Source organism: Ursus maritimus, unplaced genomic scaffold (genome assembly GCF_017311325.1).
Source record: "Ursus maritimus isolate PB19 unplaced genomic scaffold, ASM1731132v1 scaffold_32, whole genome shotgun sequence".
Taxonomy (NCBI): Eukaryota; Metazoa; Chordata; class Mammalia; order Carnivora; family Ursidae; genus Ursus; species Ursus maritimus.
This window is the reverse complement of record NW_024425786.1, coordinates 5,001,261-5,026,504: the sequence shown is the minus strand read 5'-3', so window position 1 is coordinate 5,026,504 and position 25,244 is coordinate 5,001,261. Positions and strand designations below refer to the sequence as shown.

At 46.9% G+C, this 25,244-nt stretch overlaps 1 protein-coding gene and 1 non-coding gene across 2 annotated transcripts in view; both read right to left on the bottom strand.

The window, feature by feature from the left end:
- CAMTA1 (calmodulin binding transcription activator 1) overlaps positions 1–25,244 on the bottom strand; it is an 837,244-nt gene that overhangs the window by 430,342 nt on the left and 381,658 nt on the right. The gene's annotated exons all lie outside the window — the stretch shown is intronic.
- Positions 624–730, bottom strand: LOC121099838. The gene has a single exon (XR_005831580.1). It is a non-coding gene; the product is annotated as a U6 spliceosomal RNA (small nuclear RNA).

Below are 25,244 nucleotides of genomic sequence, written 5' to 3'. Positions count from 1 at the left end.
GATTTCTGGCACATGGACATCCAATTGTCCCAGCATTTGTTTTTGTTTTTGCTTCTGCTTAAAAAAAAAAAAAAAAGAAAAAGAAAAAGGCTATCCTTTCCCCCATTGAATTACACTTGCATGTCTGATGAAAATAAATTGACCATAAATGTGAGACTTTATTTCTGGACTTCATACTTTACTCTATTTTCCATCCTCATGCCAATACTACACTGTCTTGATTGCTGCACACTGTATTAAGTTTTGAAGTCAGAAACTATATGTCCTCCAACCTTGCTCTTATTGTTCAAAATTGTTTTGACAATTCTAGGTCCTTTGTATTCCTGTAGAAACTTTTAAGGTTAGTTTGACAATTTCTGCAACAACAAAAATGCCTGCTGGGATTTTGATAGAGGTTGCAGTGAGTCTAAAAATCAATTTGGAAAGAACTGCCATCTTGACAATACTGAATCTTCTAATCACTTCCAATCACAGATCATGGAGTATCTCTCCATTTGTGTAAATCTTTAATTTCTCTCAGTAAGACTTTGTAGTATAGGTTTTATACTTTATAAATCAAATTTATCTAAGTACTTTATACCTTTTGATGCTACTATGAATGGAACTGTTTATTTTTTATTTTTTAAAATATGGAACACTTCACAAATTTGCATGTGATCCTTGTGCAGGAGTCATGCTGATCTTCTCTGTATCATTCCAGTTTTAGTATATGTGCTGCTGAAAAGAGCACTGGAATTGTTTACTTTAAATTTCCTTTTTGGATTGCTCATTTCCACATTTCCATTTATAGACAGATACACAATTTGATTTTTGTATATTGATCTTGTATTCTATGACCTTGGTAAACTCATTTACTAATTCTAATAAAAAAATTTTTTTGCAGATTCTTTAGGATCTTTTACATTTATAAGCAAGTTGCCTATGAATAAATAGAGTTTCACTTCTTCCTTTCCACTCTAGATGCCTTTTCTTTTTCTTGCCTTATTGCACTGGCTAGAACCTCCAGTACAGTGTTGAATAGAAATGGTGAGAATAAACACCCTTGTCTTGCTCCTCATCTTAGAGGGAAAAATTTCAGTTTCACCATTAAGTATGATGTGAGCTGTGTCAAAGATTTTAAATCAGATAAGAAGAACTCATGAACCAACTTGAAGAGGCTCCAAAAATGGGCCAATTTGAGCATCAATAAGAATAGCAACTGCTTTGGGTTAGAACACATTAAATATATTTAAATCCATAAGTTCATAATGAAATTAAAGCATGCAAACTAAGTGATCATTGTTGGAGGAGGCTAGTGACCCAATACATTATTTTGAAAACTAAAAGAGGATTAGGAGGAAGAATCAGTCATTTATCTTACCTTTCCTGTACCAACTGTTCCTTTAAGTTAACAAATCACAAAAAAGAGAACTTTCTCTATAAAGTATTCCCGCCAATAATAAGTGACAATTAAAATGTCACCATTTTGCAATCCCTAATAATTAATGAATCATCAACAGTGACTGACATCATAAAAGAGAGACAACCAGATAGAATGTGTCCCTGATAGAACACGTTGTTGTAGGGAAAAATAATGTTTTTAGTTCGAAATTATTCAGACCTCTTGACCTACCACTTTATAAGACCCACAGAGGACAGAAGAACATGGTAAGGGACACCATGGGGATATAGTCAGCAAAATCCAGATTGTGGGAAACTCTACAGGATAAATGACCTGGGTTCTTCAAAAATTGAAAAAGAGAATAAGAGAATGCTAGAGTAGAAATATATAGATTAAAAAAACAAAAGATGTGTCAACCAGTCACAATATATAGACCTTACTTGGATACTGAGGCAAACAAACCCTCTCTAAAAAACAAAAAAACAAAACAACAACAAAAAAACCCAAACACACACACACACACACACACACACACACACACGGCATTTGTGAAACAACTGGAATCTTCAACAGTGATTGGATATTTAATGATACCTAGAATTATTAATTTTTAAGAGTGATAATTATAGTGCAAAAGTGTTTTTAAAAAAAGACCTTATATTTTAGAGCTATATACTGAAGCATTTACTGATGAAATTGTATAGTGTCTAAGATATGTTTCAAAACAACGTGTGTGGTGAGGGGGGAATGTGGATGAAACAAGACTGGCCATGTGTTGGCCATAGTTGAAAGTGGATGATAAGTATAGGAGTTTATTACACTAGCCTGTCTATATTTGTAAATGTTTTAAACTTTCCATAATAAGAAGTTAAAAAAAAAAAGACGATCATGGGATTTGAAGTGAGCTCTAGGTTACAGTCTTGGCTTGGCTCTTTATGAGCTGTGTGACCTTCAACAACTATTTGATCTCCCTGTTGTAGTAGACATAATGCATGCAAGCTGCCCAGCATGCTACCCACCATGTAATACACACTAATAATAACAAACTTGGCCCCTTTTTGTAGGGTCCCACCACCTGGGTCAATGATGGTGAGACTTCGGGTGTAATGAAATGGCACACGTAGGGTATGGCTGGGACATTCACGCATGGGAGAAGCCACCTCTCTGTAAGCACTGGGGCACACACACACTCATCCACCACTTTAAGGCAAAATACATTTTTCAAATTAGGTACATAAGAGACAATTGATAACTGAAGATCAGAGGAGTGAGGTGTTCTTGAGAGGTTTTGGGTGTGGATATTAAATAGGAACTTACGGAGCCACCGGGGGTTGCAGCCAAGGCTAGGTTAATCCTATGAAAGGAATGGTCTGGATACTCTCTCCTGAGCCTGAGTTTAGAAACCAGTAAATAGCTCAGGTCCATGGCCCTTCCTCCAGGACCTTGACAACCACCTTAAATCCCATGCAGACAATTGAGATCCAGCCTGCTACCCCAGCATCTGTGGGCTTCCTGGGGTGTCTTGTCAGCCCCTTCCCTGGGCCTGGCCTAGAGGCAGCAGACTTTGCACAGTAAGCTCTGATCTGGCTGATCGGCCATTGTTCCGCTGAATTCATTTGATATGTCCCTGTGGCTTCCCTTGGAGAACAGATGATGTCTTCGTTCCTAGCAAGCCTCCCTAAGCAGTGTCTGGATGGCTTCTAAACAGTGAGCATCTCCAGAGAGTCCCCTTTTCCAGCTAGAACCCAAACCTGGGCAGACTCCTGCTATCTTCTCCCCTTCTATTCATTGCCCTTGGTCCCATCCCTCACACCATGAGGCACAGAGAAAGGCCTGAGTGGAGGGAAACGCAGTTCTGTGGTTCCAATGGCCTCTAGGCCCTGACCCCAAATGTGAAACAGGCTCCTGGACAAGGCACAAAGTGTGTCCTAGAGCAGGGGATGCTGTTCCCAAGGCCAGTGCTTAGTCTCCGTTCCAGTGGGCAGAGAATGAGAAATGCCACTCTTCACTGCAGCCTACACACGTGTACCCACACCTTTCTTTCTGATCTTTCCAACACAGAATGGCCTGATTTCAATGTACCATTAGAAGTACGAGGTCTAGTCCAAAATGTCAATAATCAGCATGACAACAATTGCTATGACAACAAGAGCGGCCATTTGTCAAGCGTTCGCAGTGTGGCAGATGCAGACGAAGCCCTTCCTACCCACTTCTCGCGCGAATCCCATGACAACTGTGGTAGGTGAATATTGCTGGGGCACAGAGAAGGGAATTAACTTTCCCAAGGTCACACAGCTGGTAAGGACAGAACCAGTGAACCAGCCCACTGCACCCCTTCCTGGCATCTTGCCGCAAATTCCCGGCCCATCCCCCAGGTACCCAGTCTCCTTCTCTAACAGCAACAACCCAGGGCACTTTCAGAGCCCACGGTCCCTCTCACGGCAGAATGTTTCATATAAAGGATCATCTGAGCCTGATTTAAATTGTTCCTCTAGTTCTTCCTTTTGTTGCAAGGAGAGGAAAGGAATCTGGAAAAGGAATGTCTCCCCTGCTTATCTCCCTTGCACACAGACCCAGCAAGAGTAGTAATTGATGGCTGGAGCGCAGCAAGGTTGATAGGATGCCAAACGGAACCCCAAGAAGCCACAGCAATGGCCCAAATCTCATGGACAGGAGCTGGCTTATTAACTTTCAACCTGGTGTTTCCTTCTGACTTGTTTATAGGGTCTTCACGATTTTGGGGACAAGGAGCGGGAAAGCTGGTGGGGAGCATTCCGTGTCCTCCCCTCTCCCCACCCCAGTCCGGCCCCTGCAAGCTATTTATGGAATGATAGGAGGGAAGGGCTGTCAGGCCCGGCTGGGGCTGCTATCTACCAGATATGAAAACCAATTGCTTTTCATAATAAATTCCAGCTGGAGCCATAGAAATCATAGGGACCAAGAGAAGGTAACACCAATTTGCTTTATTTGATTAGCTCCTTCTTGGGCGGTCCAACCCCAGCTTCTTTTCATTAAAATAAGGGCAAATTGAAAATCGTAAAAGAGGCTTTCTTATCAGGAAACAAACGATTGGGTAGATTCAGACACCTAAAAGCCCCATCGGCTGCGAGCCGTCAGTGCCCACGCCCGCGGCTGCTGTTCTAGACCAGCCGATCCCCAGGAGTTCCGCTGGAGGCCGTCTCAACACCGGTCTTCACTCTCCAGAATAAAGGTGGAAACAGCACCAGCGCTGCCCCACAGTGAGTGCTGTGTGCACCCCGAGTCCCACAGGCCACCCTGTACCCCGAGGACAGCCCGGCCCACACGGCCAGGCCAGGAGGCCCCCCGGGGGGCGGGCGCCGGACTCTCCCGCCCACAGGCCCAGATGCCCCTGTAGGGGACTGAAGGCAGGAGGAGGGACAGCTCAAGCTGCCAGAACTCAGAGGCAGAGGCCAATCTGTATTTCCCGAGGATCACTACATGCAGCCTGCTAACCACAGCTCTGTTCCTTTAAATGGAGGCTGGAGGTCACTGGAAAGACTGCCCATACGAAGAGATGGTAATGACCAGGAATCACTCCAGAGCAAGCCTGCAGGGACTCATTAATGGCTCCTCTCCTAGGGCTCCCAGGGCGCTCGGCTTGAAATTCTATTACGACATTCAGTGATTTATTCAATTAATATTTATTGAGCAGCTATTATGGGCCAGGCATTGGTGTAAGGCACTCTAGGTGCCGTTGTGGCCAAAAGCGTCCCAAGCCTGTGTAAAGCCTGCTGTCCGGTCGGGGATTAGGAGGCGGGCCCTGCGCCAGCCGGGGCAGGAGGAGGAGAAGCCCAGAGAACTTCCCCGGGACGCAGCGACTGAACAGAGGCCTAGGCGAAGGCCAGGCTCCCGGGAAAGAGAGAGCAGCAAGGCCAGCGGCCCGAGAAGCCGGTTGGAGGGCAGAGAGCAGGTGGGGGTGCAGGCAGAGGGTGAGGCCAGAGAGCCGGGCAGGCCCGGGTTGAAGGAGCTTGGATTTTGCTCCAAGACACGAAGGAACCAGGTAGGGGACCCGCACCAGCGGCAGAACGGGAGCAGCGAGGGGTCTGCACGTTCCTGCAAGTGCGACACAAGACCTGAGACAACATGAATTAACTCTATCAGCACGACTGCAGAGAACATGGTGGAGAAACAGCACAGGGCGTCACAGGGAGGCTTCGTCTCATTCGGGCCGGTGGGGTTGACCCCCCTCAACCCCCAGCCCCCACCCCTTCTGAGAATTCTGAACGTCACCTTCGCAGGGCTGGGAAGCACCTGAAGGGTTTCGAGCAGAGAAGTGGGGCGATCATTTAGACCTGGCGTGGCCGGCTCACCCAGACTGTGTCCCTGTGCCTTCTCCACCTGCCATTGCCGCGTGTAAACAGTAAACACTCTGTAATTGCTCGTCAAATGAGCGAGTTCCTCAAGCAACTCAGTGGCTGGAACAAAGGAAGTCCTCTCTTTTTTCTTGAAAACAAACAGAAAGCACCACTTACAAGTAAAGTATTTGGTCAATGACAAAGCAGAAGAAAAAAGTGAGAAAGAACATATGGCATCACCTTTCTTTGGATTCCTCCCTGCTGGAAAGAAAGAGAACCTTCCATTCCGGCTACTCAGCACAGCCAGGTTACGGGAGCCTGAGCCCAGTGGAGCGAAAAGAAGATCGCTCAAATGCCACCAGCATCTGGGTCATGTTTGACCCCACCGACATCTCATTTGGCTAAAATCCATGCCCCTAAATAGAGCCTTGCACTTCTACAGACCCTCACTTGTCACATTCCAACACTGATATTTTATTAATAATCCAATGTAAATCTGAGGGAAAATTAATGTGTCATCTCCTAGCAGGAAGGACTAAACATCTCAATGTGACGGTCTGTTAGAGTTGTCATTTATCATTAGCATGCAATTCAAGGCAAGCGTCCCACATTCTGGTGGGAGCGTTCGAGACAATGAATCTCTGGGAATTAGCTTCTGGTCCAATTACTCCTGTTTTCCCCCCCACCTACCTAGGAGATAAATTCTGTCTCGGTGGGAGGAAAAAAAAAAAAGAAGAAGAAGAAAAGCAGGAGGAGGGAGTTTGCTCTTCTCCTTCCTGGGTGAAATCAATTTTTCTCAAGGAGACAAGGCAATATTCATTTTGAGAGAAGGGAATAAGGCTGTACGCTAAAGGCCAATAAATGGAGCCGTTCTGATGAAAACTTCCTCAAATCAAATGTAGGGGAACCTCTTAATGGGCTTTGTTCTTCTTTTCCATAATCCATAACTATTAAGAGAAAGATGGGCAGACAGAAGATCCGCCAAGGGGGAGCTGTGTAAACATCGGGCAGGGCCACCTTCCAGGGAGATGCAAAGAGGTCACTGCAAACACTGGTCCCTCCTGCTCTCCACACGCTTCCTGGGGCTCCTCCATGCCAGGCACTGCTGTCTGTTCTGGGGAGACACTGGCAGGCATGTCCTGGTCCTCGGGGAGCTTAGAGTCTAGCAAAGGAATCCATCAATAAACAAACTAATAACAGACAAGTCCTCTACAGAAAGTAACCCAAGACAGAAATGCTGTGCATTAAAATAGAATTGTTTTGTCTAGTAACTTTTTTTTAGTGGAAAACATAAAAATGCTCTCTTAGAGTAAATCACGCTCCTGGCTCCAAAGCAAACAGAAGAGCCAGGACGAAGGCTGTTTCTCCTGCCGGTGGGTCCTGCCCAGGCCGACTGCACCGTCCAACACAGGCACAACCGTGCCCAGAGGTCCGGGGTGCCCTGGCTCAGGATGGAACCGGGGAGACCGTACCTGCAGGTGCTGGTCAACCGGGCCGTGTCCTCCAGCACGGTGGCCAACTGCACCCAGCACGAAGGAGCACTCAGCCCCGAGTCCTTCAACGGGCCCTGCTCTCTCTGTATCTCCCCACGGTGCTGGCTCCCACACGTCTTCTGCCAGCCCCCTGTGGGTCACCCCTTGTGACACTCAGCAGGCTGAGCTGTCCCTGCTCCGGTAGCCTCCGTGAGGCCAGGGGCCCTGTTGGCTTGGCTGAGCCCCAGAGTCCTCTCCTTTTACCCGCACAATCCCAGTAGATAGCTGCCATTGGCTCCCCATTCTGTGGAGAAGCAGACAGCATCTCAGAGGGCCCAAATGCCTCAAGGTCACAGAACTGCCAGCTGGAGAGTGACGTCAGCTCCTGGTTCATCGGATGAGGAGGGGAAGCTACCTTTGCCCCCCACCCCCCACCCATCTCATCACCCGGCAATCACACCACTGACTCTGATTGAAAACTTCGCACCACTCGTGCTAGCTGAACAGGTGATGAGTGCCCGGGGGGCCCAGGAGGCCTGAGACCCTCCCCACCCACCCAGCTCGTCTGCTTCCTTCCTCTCTCCTGCCTGCCCTTCGTCTTCAGACTGGCCCAGAAGCTTGGGCCCCATCGCAACCACAACGCCACAATCGCGGGGTGAAGACGCTGGCTGCACAGTTGCCCCAAGGCGTCCGCACTGCGGATGCCTGACCCTCCCCGGGAGGGGCACCGTGGAGGCTCTCAGTCTGCAGCAGGCTCCAGGGCATCCTGAGTTGGGAGTCCCTCCTTGCCACATGACCAAAGCTGCCTCTTCATTTTGAATGCAGCTACCTAGGGACCCAGGGACGGCTTCTCTTCGGCCTGCCATGTGCCAGGCACTGAAAGGTCCCTCCTCCTCTGGCTGCTGAAGGCTCCCACCCCAAGTAGGCATGGAGCCAAGTTGCTCTGAGCTCAGAGAGGGACCTTCGAGAAGGAAAGAAAGCTGTCTGCCCACGGGACAGGCCTTGATGGCCATAGCCCTGGGCTCTGAGCAAAGTCACAGGCACCAGGTCTCTGTGGCCACCTGGTGTGGAGCCAGGGGCTGCGGGATGCATGCAGAAATCATCTGAGCTGCCCTTTACCTGGGCTGAGAAATGATGACTTTCTCCGCAGCCTCTCAGGCCCGGGCTTCCCGGCAGAAAAGCCTGAGTGATAACCTGTACCCAAGGCCACGACCTGCAGCTGTCGCCTCCATCCTGATGGGAACAACGATTTTCTCCCACACAGAAGCCCACACACCCCAGCAAATGCGCGAGGGTTAATAACAGAATCAGGGAGATGACCTTCGATGCAGATGGAGGGGCGATGAGGCAGAGAGATTCAGGGGGATGTTCCAGATGGCAGGAGACGGGCAGGGAAGAAGCTTTTCCATAAGCAACGGCCGGCCTGGGGAGGGCTGCGGGGAAGAGGGGTCAGCCCGGAGAAGCCATCAGGGAGGACACAGGGATGCTAAGTGGCTTCGAGTGCCTGGGGCCAGAGCTAGAAGCTGCTAGGTTTCTTCAAAGACATCTTCCTTTCCCCCAACCCCTCATCCCTGACCCTAACCCTCTCTTTTCTGCTTCCCAGAAGCTCCCTTTAATTGGCTAGGGCTCCTCTGGCTTTCTAGCGAAGCTCTCCAACCAAAGCCCGGAGTGTGGCTAGGAATCCTCAGGCTGCTGCCTCCACACCAGGGTTTTGGGGCCACAAGAGTACCAGGTGGTGCTTTCCCTAGGCTGGAGGGAGGGAACCCTCCTTCCGGGCACCCAGCACCAGCTCCAGAATCTTCCACGGGCTAACACCTTGGGCACCCTCCACCTGGCTGCACAGGCTTAGGGGCCCCCAACACCACCAATGCCCTATCCCTGAACTTGAAGGGTCCCTGGGAATTATCCACTGAGGCCTCAAAGGGCCATGCTTTGGGTCCCAACCAGCTCAAAGACCACAAAAGAAATATTTGGATGAAAGCAGGAATGAATGTCAGGCCCCACATCTTGACCAATGTTTAGCCGTGCCTGTAGGACTTCGAAGTTCTGGGGTTTTTTTTCTTTTGCCTACCTATATTTCCAATTTGTCTATAATGAGCATGTACTGTTTATAGTAAGAGAAAAAAGAAAACTCTCTTTTGGAGAGTTGAATTTTTAGGGATGCTTACGCTGTTCTCTGCCATCTGCCTATAGGCTTGGCGCCCCTCTAGGCCCACACTCCTGCCCCCCTCCCCTCCTTCCCCACCTACCCCCCAGACCCCTCCGACCCCCATTCCTCACCCCGGAGTCTGTAGACCCTGCCTCGTCATCTGGCACTTGAGAGTTGAGTCTCAACCTCCCGGCCCCTTGAGAACAGAGGTCACATCTCACCAATCTCTGCAGACTTTTCGTAAAGCACTCTGCAAGCATCAGGCTTCCATGGGAAGGTGATGTTCTATCACTGACAACTCACCGCCGAGTCCCCCACCCCCTGCTCTCACCTCCTGTCTCTATATGCAACTCCCCAGAGTTGCCCACCCTGGGACAGAACCTCACCAGCCCCCACTTCACCTGCTCCAGGGTGACCTTCAAGTCCCAACCACACACTGTTAGCACCCTGTGAATGAAGCATTCATTAATCTGGCATCCAAAACCTTCCGCCAACTGGGCTCAGCCTGCTTTGCTGCCGTTTTCCAACGTGGCCTTACGTACCAGGGACCCGGCCCCAGCAGGTCACCTGCATGACATGTATCCTCCGGCCTCTGCGTCACTGTGCAGGGTATCACCCTAGCCTAAAAGTCCCTTTCTTCCTCCTCTGGCCAAGGCCAAAGTGCTGTTGGGTTCTTCAAGACCCATCTCAAATGCTACACTATTACTGCCTCCCTCCGTGGAATTAAATCTCACCTGCTCTGCCCTTCCATAGCACAACACGGGTCCCTCCGTCTGGACCCTCCCTGCATCGTTCCTTGTTTGATTCCAGGGAGTACCACATGCCTGCTTCCCCAGAAAGCTGGAAACCCCCGGGCAGGAGCCACATCCTTTGATTTGGAGTCTCCTATAGACCTGATAGGATATATTAACTATGGTGGGTCTCCTAAAATATCTCCAATGGGTTCCTAACTAGGCCTGGGAGCAGAGGTGATCCGTAAAGTCCTCCTCAAAGCCCACTAGGAGCCAACACATACGGAGCAGGAAGTAAGTGTCGGACACTGATTGACAGCGTGACCCTGAGCAGTATGTAATGGGGTCATTCCTCCACAGAGGGGGCCGCCCACGTTCACAGAGGCTAGACAATTTGCCCAAGGCCATACAGCGGTTATGAGTGACACCAGCATCCTGGGTAGGCAACTGTCACCCCAGGCACACATGTTGACCCCTGTCCTGTGCTGCCCGCCCCCCAACCCCAGCCTGGAAGACGGCTACGACGTGCACGAAGATCCAGAGTCCCATGACACCAGCAGAGGGATCGGAAAGGGCCCATCTGGTCCACCTCAGACCCAGCCGGAGGTGGCTTTCTGAGCAGCCTAAACACTGGCCAGTCCGCGTGCGCGCGCCCCAGATGGTAACGCATAATCCGTGCCTTCCAAGGTGCTCTCAGCACCACCCTCACGGGGCAGGGCTGTGTCGTGATCAGGGGGACTCATCTCTGACTTTCATTAATTATAACGTGGATTGTGCTGAAGGTGTTTTGGTCAACAGAGACTTCTTTGCCTCCTCTCTCCAGAGCTCGTAAATCTGGCCCTATGGTCTAACGACCATGATGTTCCCCTAATCATGTTACTGCAATATTAATAAGGCTGTTTAATGCAACCGGTTCTTTCTAAATTGTCACATAAAAATTTGGTAAATGTCAGACACATCATTTAATAGAAAACGATGTTTTACTGCCAGGGGAGCTAGGTAGCTGAGAGGATGAGGTAAAAAGCCCAGCAATGACCTTAAGGCAGGCTTGAGGCACAAAGTTCTACCATGGGGATCCTGCCTCAGGCCCTTCTTCCCCAGCAGCCAGCAGTGGCCATCAGCCCACGGTGCGCAGGACACCGGGCAAGGACTCCTGGTGAGGGGGGTAGAGTCAGGTGAGAAACAAACAGTAGCTCCTGTCCTCATTCGGAGCGAGAGACAACAACTAGATTTTCTCGGTCACTCTTCACGGTGCCCCTTATCATAGGGGATTATAACTCCTAGTTTAGGAAGCAGAGAACGTTCCCAGGGACACTGGTCCCACATATAAGCAACCTCACATTTGTAAGGGATGGATCCCAAAAGCCCATCAGGAGGTGAACGGCAGGGCCACACTCAAAAATGGGGGGGGTCCCCTGCCACCTTCTAGGCGAGGAACAGAGCCTTCCTCGGGGAGAGTGGACCCCAGACTTCTCTACTGGAGAGGACTCAGAGCCCACTGAAAGTCTGCCCATCTGACTGTGACCTTTTCCGGAGAGGAGACCCAAGTAGAGAAGTGAACCCCAGAAATGGAGCTGAATGTCCTGGGCATCCTCTGCATTTCTCTAGACAGTTATCACTAACCTGCCTGGCAGGTTCCACGGTTCCGCGGTGCCAACCTCGCCACTCCTCTGCATGACCTGACTTCCCGAGAAGTTCCAAGCTCCAGAAATCCAGTGTCATAGAAAACGAATCCCCACTCCTGCTTCAGAGAAGTTCTCGGGAAACTGATGGTGGGGGAGGGGAGAGGGTGATGGGAGAGGAGGGCCTTTGAGGGGGAGTCAAAGATTTGTCTCTTGGTGAGTACTGCACCAGTCTGAGGCGCCCCATTCACCTGGCACCCTTGGGCTCCTTCCTGACACTTCTAGACTCTCCTCCAACCTCCCTGTGGACGGTGGCAGGTCGAGGCACTTTATGCCATTCCACTGGCTATGGGCTGATGGCGATGCACGCAGTATAAATCAGGGCTCGTCAGAGCAGCAGCCCGTGTAGACAGGCAGCAAAGGAAGCTGCAGTGTGGTGGGCAGGGTGCCATCAGTCGGTCCAAACGACACGGAGTAGCTGATACTCAGTGGCTGGGCCAGCAGGGGACACGCATCCTCCAGACGCTCCCACGCAAGAGCCCCAAGGGAGCCTCAGCCAGTGCCTCACTGACCCTAGAGCCTTGCCCTTGACAATCACCTGACTCCAGGAGAGAGGACCCTTCCCTCCATGCTTCCAACCTGCCAACGGGACCTCAGGACCCCACGCGAATGACAGAAGAGGAGAGCGGGAGACCTTGAGAGTTTTGTGCTGCCGTCCAAAATGATGGTGATGTCTAAAGATAAACCAGTATACAGCAGATTTCCTTAAAAAATTAATTTTAGCAAGTGGGAAATCATTTTGGAGAACGTTTGTACCGCGGGCCTCACTGGGAGTGTGAACACACTGGGATTCTCCAGCGGCTGGTTTCTCTTCTCCCCACTGGGTGGAAGCTGAGCCGCCCCATGGCGGTGCCCCTGCCAACCGGAATGAGAGCCTGCAGACCGGCGCAAATGCAGGCCGTCCCTCGGCACACTCGTCAAGCACCTCAGCCACTGGCTTGCAGCCCGGCCTTGAGCAGCTATTACATTTCCAACCAAACCCGCAGCCTCTCCTGCTGGAAAACGAGGCCGGCAAGACCTAGGGCCCTACCTTGCGGGGAGCCGGCTTCTCTCCCACTCGGGGAGCTGCGGGAATGTCTGAGCTCTCTGGCTTTACGTAAAGGTGCCGCACAAGTCAAGGTACCATAGAAACGCTTGTGATTCACAGTAGTGACTGTAATTAGGACTATTCTCTGCTCATAATAGCCCAGCAGCTCCCTGATCACTGGCTATTCAGGAGTCTTGCACCCAGGACACCACTTGCTGGACCACCTCATCCACCTTCTACCCGTCACACGGAACACGGGATGACGGCTTCATTAAATTTCTCATAGATCCAAATGAAAAACTTAGACCTAATAAATAAATTGAAATATGTCTAATAAAATAAAATTTGAGATTAAAAGGAAGCTTGCTTACATATTCATGAATCAAGTGAAAACTCAGATGAGCCCTTCTTAAGCTTCTTATTCACAGGGAGTCAGAGATTTAACATGTGCTGGGAGAATTTCTTAGCAAATGTAAGCTGATAAAGGCACATTCACCCATGTATTCAGTGAACAAGCATTTATTAACCATTACCTTGCATTACTATTTATTTCACATTTCCATCCCTCTTTATAACCCTAGTTAAAAACCCTTTGTAACCTCATATAAATAATAGGATCTCAATCGACTGCCTACTGATGTGGCTGTTTTTCTAAGGCTCTGAAAAGCACAGCCCCTGTCTTCAAGTTGCTTATATACAGTCAAGGAGAGTCACTTCCTTCATGAAGTCTTCCTTACTCTGCTGGACCCTGGAGGGTGACCCTTCCATGCATTTCCCACACAGTGCTTACTCTCCCTGCCTAGTACCCACCCCCACCCCATGCACACACACATGCATGCAGAGACACCTGTTTCATGTCTCTATCCTCTGCTGAACCGTAAGCTTAGTGAGAGCAGAGACTGAGCCATGTCACTCCTGACAGTCTGGCATCTACATGGAGAAAACAGCCAATAAATCACTGGATGAAGGAAGCAAGGAATGTATGTTAGGATGGATAGATGAATGGTTGGTTAAATGGGTGGGTGGGTGGAAGGAAGGAAGGAAGGACGGAAGGAAGATGGAATAGGTGAATGGGTGGATGAGTGGATGGCTGGCTGGCTGGCTGGGTAGATGGATAGGTAGCCAGGTGAATCAGTAGATAGGTAAGTGAGTGGGTGGATGGGTGAATAGGTAAGAAAAGACAAGATAAAGGTCTAAGCTGTGACCCATTATAAAATGTACTGAGAGGGTGGCTCACAAGGGCAGGGGGGAATGAGGGTATTAGTCAGCAAGGGAAGAAGATCTAGTAGGAAATGGCTCTGAGATCTTAAGGAAAAGGAAAGATTTGGCATGGGAGTGAGTTGATATTTTCTGCTCCCTTCTTCTGTGCCAGGGAGTGTACCGGATCCCTCATAAGCATCACACTGCCCCTCACACCACAGTGAGGGAGGGCGGGAGGGAGAGAGGGAGGGAACTGGGCTCCACAGGATAAACCTGCATGACTGCAGAGACAGCACATGGTGGAGACAAGATTGGAAATCATGCAGCCGGCCTAACACAAGTTCCCTCCATGATGCAGGAAGACCAATGGGCATTTCCTGGCCCGGCGCGGACTGTGCTATGAAGAAAGAGTCATCTGTAAAGTTTCTTTACAGAGAGCACAGAGATGGCAGCGAGGCCCTCACAGCAAAGAGCACAGCGTCGAGGCTCTCCAGGGAGGGCCCAGCATCCAGACCCCTCCAGCCCACCAAAGCCCGAGCTCCCTCTGCCACCAGGCACAGCCACTGTTTCACAACAGGGAATGGAGTGGGCTAGGGAAGCAATGTGACTTATCTAAACAATATCATGTAGTTGCCAGAGTCTCAGGCAACAGGGAGGGAGAACGGGAGTGGAAGAGGAATGACGAGCAGGACAGCGGATCAGGTGTTCCATATGGACCAGATCTCTGCCCCCGACTCGCGGTACTTGAGACAGGCAGTGCAGGCCCCCCACAGCCAGCAGCACCCCAGAAGCTGGCCCAGCCCTGCATCCTGCCTCCCAGCGTCCCAGCGCCCGTCTGACATAACCCTCAAGGGACTTTCTCAAAAGCATCATCTATTTAGCTGATGGCCCCAAAGTGTTTCATTTAGCTGGAAATCATGCTTGGTCCATTTCCCAGATCTAACTGACATTGTAAGAACCCCGCACATTGTGTCTGGCAGCAAAGCAGTTCAATAACCCACTGCAGCGAGTCACAGTCCTGCCACCCCCATCTGGGCAGCCGGCAGTTCAGACAACGGCCCTGCCGCCTCCCAGGGCAGGATTGTGGAAAGCCTGTGTTGTGTGTGTGCGGACACCTGTGGGCTACCAGAGGCCACAGAGCCATAACCATCCTTCCTGACCATGTGGTAAAACTCACCAATTCCTTTACCTTATTGAATCCGCCCACTGAGGCAAGAATCATCCCCAAACTACTTATGAGAAAACCACAGTCTAGCAGTTCATGGGATCCCAATGGCATAGCCGTGAGCGGCAGAGCCGGGATCGAACCCAGTTGGGTCTAAATGCAAGTCCATGCTCTCGACCATGACCCTGGGGTGGCCCCATTCAGCAGACCGATGGCTCTGCTGTTCCGCCGCAAGGAAACGAAGAATCTGTAGCCAAAGAAATCTGCACATTGTTCAGTTTAGCAAACTTGAACAGGTTTGATTCTGGACGGGCTTCCTCCTTCCAAAGCTAACAGACTGTGAACCCCCAAAAGTCACAGTAGCCACACTGCTCTTCAAAGCCCCCTGAAGGCAAGTGCTCTGAGCCCATGCTGAATTCTCAGCGTCTAGACAGTTCTGGGCACAAGGCGGGAGACGGTAATAGTCAATGTGTGAGTGAGTGAGTGAGTGAGTGAACAACAAATGCCACGAATGACAGTTCTGTCTAAAGAGAAAAAATAAGGCTCTGGGAGAAAAAGCGACAGTGTCACTCTGTCCCATCACCTACAGCTTCTTGGATGGCGTCGAACCTTCCTGAGCTGCCTCTGACGCTCTCCACGACGGATTCTGAGGAACCTATCATTCATTAACCGTACGGCCGCCACACGCTGACCCCGTGTGGGCTCTCGGGGCCTCCCGCCTCTGGCTCTCCTGCCTGGCGGGCCCAGCAGGAGCTCCCGGCCAGGGTTCACTCCAATGCCGATGCCGGCTGGCAAGATGTGAGACAGGAAGGCCGGTCCGGTCTGAGGGCGGGGGAAGCAGAGGTAGAGGTCTAAAGGACAGAAACAGCTCCTCAGAGACCCGCCCCACACATGGCCTCCTAGTCGGGACTGGTTCCCCCTTGTCTGGGAGTTTGAGGGGTTGACAGCCAAAGCTGGAGATGGAGGTATGGGAGCTGAGGGAGCGAAAGGGCCATCTGGACACTGGAGCACAAATTCAGAACCTGAGCCACTGAATCCGTTGATTCACAGGTACCCCTTAGGGAGAGGAATTCCTTCTTCCCTGCCCAACGCAGCTTCCCCCCAGCCCTCATTTTGGAAAGGCAGACTTAAGTGATGTGCTTTCAGAGAGGCTGTCTGAGGTGCCGGCCCCTCCCACGGAGGGGTCCAAAGCCATGGAGCTGAGGTGGCCCCCTTCTCTGGAACCCACCGAGAAGACGGGGCAGCATCCTGAGGCCCCCAAATGGCCAAACCCATCAGTGGTCCCCGAAGAGGCAGAAACTGTTTCCAGTGATCTGGGTGCTCTTGGGAGCACTCACTGTGCCAGGAAGAAGGGTATCGATCCAGAGAGAAAATGGGCAGGCCAGGACCCGCATGTCCATGGGAGGGCGAGACAGCGGCCCAGCCTGCTGCTGGCCGTGCACGGAAGCTGCCTCAGAGGCATGTTTGGGAACGGAACCTCCCAGAGCACTCCAGTTCTCTCCATTGCTCCTCTGGGGCCCAAGAACAGACGCCCCCCCACCCCCGCCACCAGCTTTTCCTGTCCTGTGAGCGGGCCTGGGTTTTTCTACTATAATAACTCAGAAGTGGTTTATTTTCAGAACAAAGATACTCAGTTTGTTCCTTCCACAAACATTCTTAGGCCCTCAGCATTGTCAGGCACTGAGCTGCCGTCCCCAGCCATGGAGAGCTGAAGCAGACCCAGGCGTTAGCCTTGCGTGAGAACTCTGTTAAAACATGTGGATGGCGAGCAGTCTCTCCTCGACAGAGAGGGACACATCAAGGTCAGCAGCTCACACTCCCCTCTGGCCACAGAATGGCCATGCTTCCTTCAGTGGGTCGCACCGCCAGTAAAAGGCTCTCTGAGTCCGGCCCCTAAACCAGAGGCCGCCAGCTCCCTGATACTCACCTGCAGTATCTGTGGGAACAGACTCTCAACACATGGGCTGTAAATAAGCTCACGGGGGGGGGGGGGGTGCTTCACCTTCTGAAGAGAGCATACCTTTCCGATCTTTTCGATCGTGTCCTCAAAATGCATTTGTGAACAATTTACATGAAAATACTCTGGTAATAACAGGCTTGGGCTCCCATTGCGCTCGAAATCGAGCTCACTGCACCATCTCTGAAATGCTACCTAGGGGTCGCCCCGGTACCCCAGGTAACCGTGGCCACAAAAATCCAGGTCTCCCAACCCATGCTCCAAAAATGACCCGGGTCAACAAAAAGAAGCAATAAAACCACCCACGACCCCCAAGTAGAGAACAGAGGGCTTAGGAGTAAATTAAAAGTACCTGAAGAAAGAGAAAGCACACCGAAAGTGCAAAAACACTGAAGAAGAGGGACCAGAACACTGACCAGAGGGAAGGGGCTTCACAGTGGGCACCGGCCTCCAGAGGCAGCTCGGGAAGGGAAGGAGACGGCGAGGAAGCGGGTGGGCACCCCTGGGGAAGCTGCAGTGGAGGGGGGAGAGCAGGAGGTGGACACTTGGGAATCCGAGAAGCAAAAATAATAAAATAAATCCAAGGGCACGCACTTCTGCCCTCCCCTTCGCCCCACCTGCGGCCGCGAACGCCGACCTTAGAAGAGACTGCACTACGCTGCACTGACAGAAGAGGGGGCTCTTGAACCAAAAATCCCAGAAACCACAGGCCAGCAGCCGGCCTGCACCCGCAGAGGTGTGAGCATCCTCCTCCGTAGAAAGGCTACTCCTGGAAGGAAAATGAAAACGAGAATCTAAATATTTCAGCTGATGAAAAGTCCTCCAAACATACAACCACAAAGCAGGAGCACGCACCGAAACAGAGCACCGCAAACGGAATGAAAAAACCCAAAGATGCATTTGAGGAGATATTCTCACAGCCTGCGAACCAAGAGACCAAATAACTGAGGAGGGAAGAGATGCAGACAGACCCTCGCTAGATGTCTCAAAAGCAGCCTTGGGCAGGCAGGGGGGCGATGGAGCATCTTCCCGAAAGTCAAACAAAGACGCTGTGAACTGAAGGGTTTAGATCCAGCAAAGCAGATCTGCAAAAATCTGAGCTATAAAAACAGTCTTAGGTGTGTAAGAATTGAGGGAGGAATGTACCCCCGAGCCATTCGTAAGGAGCCTGCTAGAGAATTAACTTCATCTACCGAGGAGATAAGTGGGGGACTGTTTGGCAAAGGGACGTATGGGAAACACTGAATGTATTCGATTACAGATCGAAGTTAAATGTGGGAGTAAGGGTAGAAGAACAACAGAGATGTCACATGCCAGGTCAACGTAAAAACAGCAACTAGGAAATGGCGGACAGGGGCGCCTGGGGGCACTCAGTCCATTAAGCGACTGACTCTTGGTTTCAGCTCAAGGGGTAATCTCAGGGTTGTGAGATCAAGTCCTGCATCTGGCTTCACCCTCTGCATGGAGTCCGCTTGGCCTTCTCTCCTTTCCTGTCCTTTTGCCCCTCCCCCTGTGTGTTCTCTCTCTCTCTCTCTAATAAATAAATAAAATCCGTAAAATGGTAGACAACAAGAGGAAGACAAAAACAGAATAAGCTCCATGATGGCTGTGTAGGACATCGTACCCAATGGTGGTTGTACAGGGAGTCTAAGGACCCATCGGCAAAAGACAAGCCAGACCGTGGATGTTTATGGGGGACTAAGGGAATTTTTAAAAGGCAGTAAAGACAAAGGTCACTGTTCAAATGAAAATGAAAACGTCTTAAATATCAAAAGAAAGTCAATAAATGAACAAAGAAAATGCATCGTCCGAAGCAAAAAATACCATCAATAGAACATAGAACATAATACATAGTATTTCTTATATAAAATATTATGAAAGTGTTAAGACCAAGTATATCAATCATATAAATATTGGACATATAAATAATTGTGAATGGGCTTAAATCACTTATGAAAAGAAACCAATTTTCAATTTGGCTTAAAAAAACAAGATCCAGCTACATGTCGTACACTGAAGCGCACTTGTAAAAAGGGATTCGGAAAGGTTTCTACAAACAGAGAGATAAGCAAAGATATAGCAGGTAAATGGAAATAATAACACAACAAGTATTTAAATCTTGATATCAGACAAAGGAGAGTGAGCCGACCTGGAGGAATAAAGCTTGTGACATTCTCTGATGATAAAAATCCCCCTCCCAATATAATAGTAATGAATGTTGATGTACCAAGCAAGACTACAACTACAATTGTAAGTAGAAATTGTAGAAAATGAAGGGAAATATAGATGGAAACATGCTACTATAGGACACTTTAACACACCACTTTCAGCACAAGAGACCAGTTAGCCAAAAAGTAAGTACGTCTACAGAGGCCTAAACACATGATCAATAAGGCAAGTCATACAGAGATATTTATATATCTGACATTAGAGAATGTGCTTAAAAGTACATAGACTATCCACAAAAATTGATCATGTGTTAGGTGACAAATAATCAATGCTTCATAAAGTAGAAAGATGACAAAGAATATTTTCTGATCATGGTATAATAAAACTAGAAATTAATTTTTAAAAAAACTAAAACTAGGGGCGCCTGGGTGGCACAGCGGTTAAGCGTCTGCCTTCGGCTCAGGGCGTGATCCCGGCGTTGTGGGATCGAGCCCCACATCAGGCTCCTCTGCTATGAGCCTGCTTCTTCCTCTCCCACTCCCCCTGCTTGTGTTCCCTCTCTCGCTGGCTGTCTCTATCTCTGTCAAATAAATAAATAAAATCTTTTTAAAAAAATAAAAATTAAAAAATTAAAAAAATAAAACTAAAATAACAGAAATTCCAAAATATACATATATGTAATTAAAACATGACATATCAGAGTTTATGGGACATATTTAAAGCAGCAATCAGATAAAAATTCATAGCCTCAACACTTAGTTCAATAAAAACGGAGGAATTAAAATTTTTATTTTTTTAAGATTTGTATTCATTTATTTTAGAGAGTGTGGTGGGGAGGGGGAGAGGGAGAAAGAATCTTAATCAGACTCTCCACCAAGCGTGGAGTCCAACACAGGGCTCAATGTCACGACCCTGAAATCGCGACCTGAGCTGAAATCAAGAGTCAGATGCTCAACCAACTGAGCCACCCAGGTGCCCCAAAAAAGGAGTAATTAAAAATTTTAAGTAGCAAACTCAAAAACCCAGAAGAGGAAGAATAACAACAAAAGCACAAGGAAGGAAAAAGAAAGTTAGATGTAGAAATTAAGGAGGTAGATTAACCTAATAAATCAAAATTCTGGATTTTTCAACAAAATCAACAAAACAGCATAACCACTAGCTAAACTTAATCAAAGAATGAGAAAGCACAAATATGCAAAATAAGAGTGATAAAGGCGCAGGAAGTATCAGAACAGAAGGTGGCTTATTATATAGCTTCAGTTATCAAAACCATGTGGTGTTAGCAGAGAAAGAATTACCTAGGACAAATGGAACAGAATAGAGTATCCAGTAATAGACCCACACAAATATGCCAAACTGATTAATGACAAATGTGTAAAATTAATTCAACAGAAGGAAAGCTAGCCTTGAACAACTGGTGTTAGAGTAATGGGACATCCATAGGCTAAAGAGAGAAGAGAGAGAGAGAGAAACAAAGAAAGACAACTCAACCTAAGTCCATTCCACATGTACAAAAATTAACTCAGAAAAAATGATGGACTTAACATAGGGAAAATTTGGGGAATCTAAGGCAAGGCAAAGAATTCCTAAAATTAATACCAAAAGCACAATCCATAAAAGAAAAAATTGACTAACTGCACTTCAACAAAATCAAAAATCTTTGTTCTGTGAAAGATGCTGCTAAGAGGGCAAAAAGACAAGATACAGATTAGGAGAAATTTTTGCAAACCATAATTCAGACAAGGAACTAGTATCTAGAATATATAAAGAACTCTCAAAACTCAACAGGAAAAAAATTAATAAAATAATTCAATTAGAAAATGGACGAAGGACATAAACAGATATTTCACCCAAGAGAATATACAATGGCAAACGAACACATGAAAAGATGTCCCGCCTCATCAGGCATTAGAGAAACACATGTTAAAATCCCAAGGAGATATCAGTACACACCTATCAGGATGGCTAAAGTAAAAATTAGGGACCACACCAAATGCTGACAGGATATGGAGAAATGGGATCTCTTGTCCATTGCTATTGGGAATGCCAAGTACATCTAATCTGAAAAATACTTTGGCAGCTTCTGCAAATGCTAAACATGTAACTACCATACCACCCAGAAACCGGACTCCTGGGCCTTTATCCCAGAGGAATGAAAACTTAGGGTCACACAAAAACCTGTACACAAATGTTTGTCACAACTTTATATGTAATAGCCAAAAACGTGGAAACAGGCAGATGTCCCTTGATGGGTAAGTGACTGCACAAACATGGTCCAGCCACACCACAGAGCACCATTCAGCAATCAAGAGGAAGGAAAGACTGCTACACAACAACTGGATGACTCTCCAGAGAATCATGCTGAGAAAACAGACAATTCCAAGAGTTCACTTACTGTGTGGTTCCATTTATGTAACATTTTTGAAATGATAATATTATAGAGATGAAGAACAGATCTGTGGTTGCAAAGGATTAAAGAGAGTTAGGAGGGAGAAGGAATTTGATGTGGCCAAATAGGGCAACAGACAGGATACCCACCCTGGGGTGATGGAAATGTACTGTGTCTTGACTGGATCAGTGTCAACAGCCTGGTTGTAACAGTGTAGTCTTCCAGATGTTACAATTAGGGAAACTAAGGGTACATGGATATAGATCTCTCTACTATTTCTCACGATTGTATGTGAATCAACAATTATCTCAAAATAAAAGGTTTAAATTTTTAAAAAGTAATGTGCAAAGGAACATCTCTCTTTTGTGTAAGGGAAAAAAAAGAAAAAATAAGAAAATATAAATGTACTTGCTTGTTTTAGCAAAAGAAACACAGGCCAGTAAAGAGAAAAAATACCGGTTACCTACCTGATGAGAGGGATGGAGGCAGTGACATTTCTTCGGGTTTAGCTTTTTTGCATAGTTTTACCTTTTCTAACATGTTAATGTTTTACACACTAAAAACAAAATCAACACGGGTGGAGGGGATCCCTACAATTGAACAGAAACAAAACACAAACCCAAAATTATATAACCCAGAGTAAATGGAAGTCAGGAGAGGGAGACCAATCCACGTCACTCTTGAACACAGCATTTCAACCGTATGCATTCAAACTAAAGACAAGGAGTACTATATACAAATTGAACTCTAGTTAGTAGATGTGTTTTCTTCCATGGTACAGGTTAATTCTTATTTACTTTGTATATATTTTAGGATTTATAAAATGAATAAATATATTCAGAAAAATTTCTCCATGTTGGAGAAGGAAGTTCCATATAGGAAAAGATGAAAGACTAGAATCCAGCAGTGCTGGATTGGAACTGGTATCATTATGAACTCATGGTTTTACATACATACACTCACGTGCATGAACACATATGGTAGAAATAGATGTAGACATCTATGTGTTTATGTATTTATAAATACATACTCTCACATGTTTCTTAGCTTTTTCTATTAAGAGAAAGAGAGCACCTAGACGCAGTGACATACCAGTATGAATAGAAGTATAACATACCAGTGAATACACCTGGAATTCAGAAACCATTCTCTACTAGAAAGAGCCAGGGCTCCGTGAAGAGAGCTAATCCCAGGGTTTATGCAAGGAAAGTACAAGGCAACCTTGGAACATTTTGTTGTGCCAGAAAGTAGGAAGGTGCTAAAAAAAAAAAAAAAAAAGAGGGATGAATGAATGACTGATGTAATGAACAGCATGGATAAATCTGAAAATCATTATGATGAGAATTATTCTCATACAAGAGAATACATACCATACATGTTCCATTTATATAAAATTCTAGAATAGAATCGAATCTATGTTGCTAGAACAGTGGTAGCTCCTGGGGAAGATGGGCACAAGGAATGATTGGAAAGAGACATGAAAAAACTTCTTGGGGTGACGGCAGTGTTCCACATCTTGATAGGGCTTTAAGTTACTTAGGTGAACGTACTGATCAAAACTCATCAAATGGTTCACTTTATATTTGTACATCGTACTGTATATTTTACCTAATAAAAGAACTATAAACAAATTTTGAACCTGAGACAATATGTCTGCCAAAATGTTTAAGAATGAAGGACAGTGATGTCTACAACTTACTTTGAAATGCAATTTAAAAATAAGATGGATTGCTGGATGGATAGACGGTTAGATGTGTGATAAAGGAAGCATGGGAAAATGTAATTTAAAAATGTAGGTAATAAGGATATGGGTGTTGACCAGAAAAATCTGTTAACTTTCTGTATGTCTGAAAATTTTCATAATAAGATATGAAAAATATTATGCGAATCTGTCAAACGGACACAGCAGCTAAATTGAAGAGGCTCCCAGTGGCCAAATAACAGTGACAATTTAACCATCAAAATAACTAGATTATAAACCACTGGACAAATATATTACTCACTTAACGTAACTTAGTCAATTTAATTTAGTCACCGTATCTCATTGACTAAAATGGGAATACATGAGTACATATGGGTATAAATAAATAAATGAGTAAATAAATAAATGTAAGAAAGCAAAAGATCTTCAATACAGTAGAAAGTACCAAACAACAAATAAATTTAGAAAAAACACCATCTGGCAAACATTATAATAATAATTGATTCAGACAAGAATTATCAGTGGATGCTAAAACAAGTGGGTAAAAGTTTAATGAATGACAAGATATTTACATACACATAAAATATCTCCTCACAAAATACTAATTAATTACAAAGGAAGAAACAATAACTTCACACTGGAGAAACGTAGCAGATACCATCTTAACCAGTGATCAGAGCTAACAACTCCAGCAATGAGATAGCTGGTACCACGTGCCGTTTAATAGAATGCACTGAGAAGGGGCGCCTGGGTGGCACAGCGGTTGGGCGTCTGCCTTCGGCTCAGGGCGTGATCCCGGCGTTCTGGGATCGAGCCCCACATCAGGCTCTTCCGCTATGAGCCTGCTTCTTCCTCTCCCACTCCCCCTGCTTGTGTTCCCTCTCTCGCTGGCTGTCTCTATCTCTGTCGAATAAATAAATAAAATCTTTAAAAAAAAAAAAAAAAAGAATGCACTGAGAAGGACCCAACATCACATCTCTGGTCTTCTTGCCAAAAATGCATGTCCTGAATCTAGTTACAAAGAAACAGCGGACAGCCCCAAGTTGAAGGACATTGTTCAAAATAACTAACTGGCCTGTGTTCTTCAAAAACTGTCGAAGTCATGAAAGACAGCAACTGAGGAACTGTTCCAGATTGATGGAGATTAAAGACATGGAAATATATGTGAGATTTTAGATGGGAATTTGGAATAGATGATGATGATGGTGATGATGATGACGATGATGATGGTGTGGTGATGATGATGATGTGGTGGTGGTGATGATGATGATGGTGGTGATGATGATGGTGGTGATGATGATGATGGTGATGATGATGGTGATGGTGATGATGGTGGTGATGGTGATGATGATGATGGTGATGATGATGGTGATGGTGATGATGGTGGTGATGATGGTGATGATGATGGTGATGATGTGGTGGTGGTGATGATGATGGTGATGACAACAACAATAATGATGGTTACATTTTGCTATAAAGGACACTATTGGGACATAACTGGTTATAGAAATAAAGTCTAGATTGGATAATCATATCCTATCAATGCTGTTTTCCTGATTTTGATCGTTGTATTGAATTACACAAGACAACGTCCTGGTTCTTAGGAAATGCATTAATGGGTTTAGGAGTCACGGTGCATCACGTCTGAAACTTACTTTTAAGTGGTTCAGGAAAAAATACACATGCGCACACATAAGAATGATAAAGCAAAAGTGATAAAAAAAATGTTAACAATTGGGGAATCTGGGTGAAGGGCATAAATTTCTTTGTACTATTCCTACAACAACTCTGAAATTTTGAGACTACTTCAAAATTATAAGTTTTTAAAATATAAACTAAAAACAAGGTCCTATATAACATAGGTTATTCCCTAGTTTTGAGTAGTCTCTCTTGGCCCAAAATGG